Here is a 7,217-nt window from a genome sequence, read left to right on the forward strand (position 1 = left end):
GGAGGAGATTTGGCAATCAAGCTATCACAACGAGAGATGTTCTGGATTTTCCAGTTAAAAACCATGCATCCACTTGGCCTGAACGAGAACTATGAAATCGCTCCATTTTTGTAAAGGTGTTGTTGAACAAAATTCTCCTCTGCACTCTTCACTATATCACATGTATATATATATGTATAGCACCTCAATGTTAAAAATTAAATGAATTATACAACATCTAGTGTGGGCATTTTTTTTTGTTGCGTACGAAAGAAATACAGTCAAACCACACTGGAAAGGCCCAATCTCAACCGAACTTGGAAGCGAAGCAGTGTTGGGCCTGACTAGTACCAAAAGGGGCGACCCATTGGGAATATTAGGTACTGTACTGAAAGTAAAGAGCAACTGTTTAAATGTCCAATCACGATGGATGTTTATAGAACACCTGACCACATCCTAATAGACACACACTAACCCTTTTAAGCACAATAAGATCTAGGTATATTTTAGTAAGCACTAAGTTAGTAGCACCGCACGCAAATAGGCCACACAATTAAGGCAATCACTAGATCACCAATATTCTGGCACCAGCAACGAAATGGCAGACAAAACACTTTGTAAATATCACGCTATAAATTTCATTAATTATCACTATTACTATAATGTATATTCACAGTTAAATGGTTTGAATGATTTCAGACCACTAGGTCACCTCTTCTTCCTCATCCCTATATCTTTTCTATCTGTAATCCTATACAAAAAGTTTTTTCTTATGTGTGCACTAGCACATAAATATAAATATATATATATATATATATATATGTAATTGCATTTTGACTATATATGTATATACATGATTAGTCCGTCCCTTGACTAAAATCAGAATATAACATATAATATATATTATACGGCCCGTTATGCATATGCCAATAAATAACAAATATAAAATCTTCATGAATTTAATGTCCGCTCTGCAAGTGTAAAACACTATAGTATGCAAATTCTCTAAACATATTTTTATTTATATTTTATTGGGGACCGCGTCCGGACAATGCATGTTTTAAAGAAAGAAAAACTTCAAGAGAACATGGAGAATGTCTCCATGACAACAAAGCAAAGCCGAACATCCAGGTCACGTGAGGCGTTCCACCTGTGCGTTCCACTACATGACGATTCCGGGACTTAGAGATCACGTGCCAGAAGTAACCAATAGGACATACACAGCCGAATACTTGAGGATATCGTCATGCCGCATTACAAGCGCTACCGGAAGCGGGGAACGACACCAAGTTGGCGCGCATGCGCACACGAACTACACAGACACCGGAAATGTGGCGGAAGTACCGCGCCGGTCCGGGATTATTTGCCCTGATACCCAAAACACATTTTTTACTAACATACATGATCTACGCTATGCTGCACCTAGTAACGGCGGCTATCAGTAAAGACTATGACCATGCCACAATAAGTAAAAATAGTCTAATGAATATGTATGAACCTAGACAGGATATGATGTCATCAATTAACTCCCAATTAGGGGGGTATATTTAGGAGCTCAATCTTACCTTGTCACTTACCCCATGAAGAAGTCTTGGAGACGAAACGCGTTGGGCCTTCACCCAGAGACCTCCTGCTATATCAGTTAAGACTATATGCTATTTATTCCACTTTTTAAATGAGCTTATTTGCACAGGCTATTTTTTGCACTCCAAACTGAGGATTTTACATATGTACATTCCCTTTTTTAAGAACTATTTTAGAACTATATTTTATGCTAAGCACTCTATTTTTTTCATTTTTTCATTTGTTAATTTTTACAGAAAATTGTCTCTCATCTGCATTGCATTTTAAATTCATTCCTAATGTTGTGAAATAAATTGATATTTTATCTTTACTTTTATAATTCTTATAAATCTTTTTAATACACTTGGCAACATAAAAACACCTCAGGTCGCTCATACCCCTATCCGGTATCTCTAACATTAAAGGTATGTTTATATGTTTTAACTGGCACCCCCAATGCTATGTGTGGTCTGTTCTGCAGTCCAGGGGCAGCTGGGTAAGCAGAGCCGATACACTTACAAAGCTTTGACACTATCTTGCTGTGCCGCCTCGTGCATTTTTAATGTGCATGATACAGAAATTATTCGGATATCATAAAAACATGTAGACCTAAAGGTTTATAGAAATCAAACAGGCTATCTTGAGAGTTTGCCAGGGACCTCCAAGCCCCTAGTTACGCTACTGCCTCTTGGCAGCCAAAACCTTGGATGTAGCTAGTTGAATCTGATTTTTTGCATGTTGGATGTGACCGATGGGGCACATGCAAATGGTCAACACAAAAAAATTTCACACATGTATTTTGTGTTATTTTAACCCTAATCCTAAACCTAACTCTGTCCCCCAGTGTCTAACCCTAACCTCCCCCCTGGTGCCTAACCTGACCCCCCCTCTTGTGCCTAACCCTAACCCTCCCCCTGGTGTCCAACCATAACTCTCCCCCTGGTGTCTAACCCTTACCCTCCCCCTGGTGCCTAACCCTAACACTCCCTCTTGTGTCTAACCCTAACCCTCCACCTGGTGCCCAACCCTAACTCTCCCCCTGGTGTTTAACCCTAACCCTCCCCCTGGTGCCTAACCTTAACCCGAAAAAAATGTATAAAGTGTGCATGGCGCTATATGATAATACAGATGATCTTTCCTCAGGAAAAAACTTTTTCTGGCAAAGCAGTCGTCTAGCACACTGGATAATTCACATAAAGGTTTAATAATTAAAAAGTGTTCACAATCGTTTGACTGTCTGACAAAGAGGCTCTGCCTTGAAATGCGTTATAGTTGTTGCCGCACACAACAGATCAGCAACAACTGAAGGAGCGTATACCATCTGGGGCTTGCCGTTTCCATCAGAAGTTTGTGTCTGCAGCCGGACCTCCCACAGCGCACCTCACTGCTCCTGAGGACTGTTCCTCTGTGTTTCCCGATATTCTGTGAACACTTTTTAATTATTAAACCTTTATGTGAATTATCCGGGTTTGTGTGGAATGACGATCCTTTAAAAGAAACTGCTATATGAACGCGGGATTGAAAGCTCAAGTAAGTGCTTTTTCTTAAGTGCATCCACCATCGCATATGTGTGTGTGCCACCCTGTGCTTGGGTCAAGCCCTAAAGATACCTTTCAAAGTCTGTGGGTGAGAACCCAAATGTAAGACTGTTTCCATTGTTTACGGTGTGTTAGAAGACGACTGTTTTGCCAGAGAAAGTTTTTTCCCGAGGAAAGATTGTCTGAATTATCATACAGCGCCATGCACACTCTACATTTTTTTCGTTCTAGTTTAGGAATCTTATAAGGGTGCTTCCTGAGTGTAAAGGACTGCAGTATTGTGGTAGCGCAGGTGTAACAATTTGTTTCTGGCCTAACCCTAACCGCCCCTCCGACAATTCCCTAACCCTAACTGTCCCCTCCGGTAACCTAAACCTCACCCAAGTGCCTAACCCTAACCCTAAAAAGCATGAAAAATAATTACAAACCATATGTTGACTTTTTTTGTGACTACCATTTTCGCGTTGATATTTTGACCCTGTCTATCTAAGTCCATGTCGACCATTTATCCACTTACCTGGCATGGTTACATCAGCAAGTGCTTTATCTGACCTGGTCGCATAGAATGCGACCAGTCAGATAAACTGTGTTAGCAGCAGCAGGGAAGGGAACTTTCCCTCCACTGCTGCTCCCAGAGGGACTGGAAGGTCCCTCTGCCTCCCTGCACCCTCCCCCAGTATTTGTCGTGCTGATGATCGCTGCTGATCGGTCAGCACAGCAGGACTCCCCACCCAGCGGCTTCAGACAATGGCAGCCACTGGGAAAGTGTAAACCAACCCCCCCAGCCCCCCCACTGTGTACCTGGCAGCTGTCTGTGGTGTAAAAAGTAACGTTGCAATGTTACCGATGTTCCGATGTTACCCATCTTCCCAACCGATGTTCCGATGTTTACGTTTTTGTGGGGTTTTTTTAACGAAAATAATTTTGAATAAGGTTAAATTCATGTTCTGCACCTAATTCACTCATAAAATAAACCTTACAATTTCTGAGCGGTTTTTGAGGAAAAAAATTATCAATTAAGTGGTTAACTGTCGATCTTTTGGCCCTGTCAACTTATTGACTGTCTACAATCTAGGGTCGACCTATTACTTACATCCGGATACACCCCTCCACTCCTATTAAGGAACAGCTTCTGCAGGACCAGGCCTGCCCCCTTTTTCTCCTCTACACTTCCACCCTCTATTCTGCTCCATCCCATCCAGAGGTCCAGGCACGTCCCCTTCTTTCACTCTACACTGCTGCCTTCTATATTGCTCCCTCCTGTCCAGGAGACCAGGCCTTCCCACTTTCACTCTACCCTGCCACCCTCATTCTACTCTGTCTGGAACTCTGTAGGACAGAGGAGTTGGTCAGTTCATATGGAGACAGGCACTGGGATGTTCTGATGTTATTTTGGGGAATGTTCTGTAGTGATGTAGTGCAGAGCATAGGAGGGATGTAGTGTAGTTATGTAACACAGCACATAGGGGGGATGCAGTGCAGTGCATAGGGGAATGTACTGTAGTGATTGGCATAGCGAGGGTGGAACGAGTGGAGCTTGAGCTCTAGCTGTCGCTGGGGACAGAAGGCGCCAGCTCTCTTTAAAAGAGCTGAGAGCCGGGGGGTATGGGACTCTGGGTCGACAGTGTCTAGGTTGACATACATTAGGTTAACACCCATAGGTCAGCAGTGACTAGGTTGACACAGGAAATGGGTCGATGCAGCAATTATGTCGACGTGAACAAGGTCGACATGAATTTTTTTATGTTTGTTTGGTGTCGTTTTCTCCATAAAGTAACGGGGAACCCCAATTAGTGCACCGTGTCCCCTCGCATGGTGAGCTACTTCCGGCAAGGTGCCTCGCTCCGCTACCGCTGTGCTCGGCACAGGTTACCTTTCCCAATTGTAGTCCACGTGGATCATAAAGTATGAAAAAGGTAAAAAAATTGGATTTTTTTTTAAACCTTTTTCCATGTCGACCTTGTTCATGTCAACCTAATGGCAGTGTCGACCTATTTCCTGTGTCAACCTATTTAATGCTGACCAATTGGTGTCGACCTAATGTGTGTCGACCTAGAGTCCGAATACCGAGCCGGGATCTTGGGGTAGGAGGAGATGACTGGAAGAGAGAGAAGGGGTGGCAACCACACTGCCTGCATGTTCCATGTCACTGATTGCAGTGCAGAGAGCCCAGAGCAGTGTAGTGTGGTGTGTCTGTGTGTGTATATGTATGTAACCCCTCCTTTAACCCATAAAGGGAATCTAGGTTACCAACCACCTTGTTGTCTGAAGGGTACCCACCCTTAACCTCACGGTAAAGGGGTACCTTTATTAGTGCCTCCATCCAAGTATTGGAAAGTATTTATGGGCCTACTTGGGAAAGCCTCTACAACTGGGCTGGCCAAACCGGTCATCGAGATCTACCAACAGTTCATGTTTTCCAGGCATACTGGAGATCTGTAGATTTGTCAGTTAGGAATGAATGCATCACATCTTAATTAGTAATGACTACACCTGTGCACCAGCTAGGAGGTCTGGAAAATGTGAACCGTTGGTAGATCTCGCGGACCGGTTGGCCAGCCCTACTCTACAATGACCTGTTACCAGATAAAACCCTGAATGAGGTGTTATGTAAGAGATATTAGCAAGGCTTAATACACTTACGCTGGAATATAGACCTGCATCAAGTTCCTGCCAGACATCTCTCCTTCAACCCTCATGAGTTGTCAGTAACAGTAACAATTTGATCAATTCAATTAAAGTACATACATTCAAATGTTTAAATACAGATAACCACGGTGTTCACCCTCTCTCCAGGTTACACTACTATAGTGGTTAACCACAAATTGCATATAGTCATAAAGCTTATGAATAATCTAAATTATACTCTAAATTATACTGCAGTATAATAGCTGGTCTCTACATGACTAGTCACTGTTGTATCTAAGTGCACTCGTTGGGGCTCTTTCTTTTACAATCTTAAAGCTGGGACACTTAAGTGGTTTGTGTAAATACTAAATATATAGACCTTATCCCCATAGGGAAAGATCCAATTGGTCATAGCAGTAAGAGTTAAGTCCCGTACACACTGGTCGATATATCGGCCGTTCTCTTGAACGGCCGATACATCGCGGGACCGTCGGCCAGTGTGTACGGGCGATACGTCTGTGAACTCCGTTGTTCACAGACGTATCGCGTCGGCTGCGCAGCACAGCCGACGGTCAATATATCTAACGATATATTGGCGCGTCGCTGTGTGTGTACGGGGCGGTCGTCCGACCTCCCGTACACATGCTGCGGTGGCCGGCGGTGATTGACAGGTGAACTGGGCGGGCGCCCGCCCAGTTCATGACGTCAGTCCCCCGACGGATCGGGCAGTGTGTATGCACAGCACACTGCCCGATCCGTACAAAGATATATCTGCAGATCAATTGATCTGCAGATATATCTACTAGTGTGTACCCACCTTTACACTTTACTCCAGACCGGCCTCAGTTGGCGAGTTTAAACAGATGCTCAAGACAGATTAAATCGCTCCGATAAATGTAATTAGTCTGTGAGCTGTTATTCCATAAAAGTCAATCTAGGCCAACGTCCAGTTATTTATGTCCCCTTTGAAAAATATGGCAGCGGAATAACAATAACTAGGCTGTCCATTTATATTTAAAGGCTGTGTTCATAAATACCAATACAGAGGCAGAGTTTCTCTCACCTTCTATAGCATTTAGTGAGGAGTTACCTGATGGCTAATAGCAATAGGCTTTTAATAACACCGGCTGCTTCCATACGCGCACGCAGGGGGGGTTTCCGAGTACCTAGAAACACCCCCCCCCCCCCCCTTCCCGCCGATCTATCGCTGCTGCTTACCGATGTTTATTTATTTCTTTTTAACTGATCCCCATGCTGTGCGGCGGCCGGAAGCTGTCCCCTATCACACTGACTGAGGACTCGGAGACAGGCTGTGGCTGGCTGGCTGGCTGGCTGGCCCTGGCTGAGTGTGTAGGAGGAGCTGCTATAGCTGCAGAGGCAGTGTGTGCAGCTCCTCCCAGGCAGTTCTTCCGTCCCATGTGACTTCTGTCTCCAAGGCTGGCCAGAGTCGGGTGAGGCAGAGAGTTATGCCCTGCAGCAAACAGGTGTGTGTGTACATATACTGGGGCT

General features: G+C 44.1%; 1 pseudogene; it reads left to right on the plus strand.

Moving 5' to 3' along the window:
- The first annotated feature begins 252 nt into the window (after nt 1-252).
- Nucleotides 253-371, plus strand: LOC134912321 (5S ribosomal RNA; annotated as a pseudogene).
- Nucleotides 372-7,217: the final 6,846 nt, after the last annotated feature.

Source organism: Pseudophryne corroboree, chromosome 4 (assembly GCF_028390025.1).
Source record: "Pseudophryne corroboree isolate aPseCor3 chromosome 4, aPseCor3.hap2, whole genome shotgun sequence".
In the NCBI taxonomy this organism is placed as follows: domain Eukaryota; kingdom Metazoa; phylum Chordata; class Amphibia; order Anura; family Myobatrachidae; genus Pseudophryne; species Pseudophryne corroboree.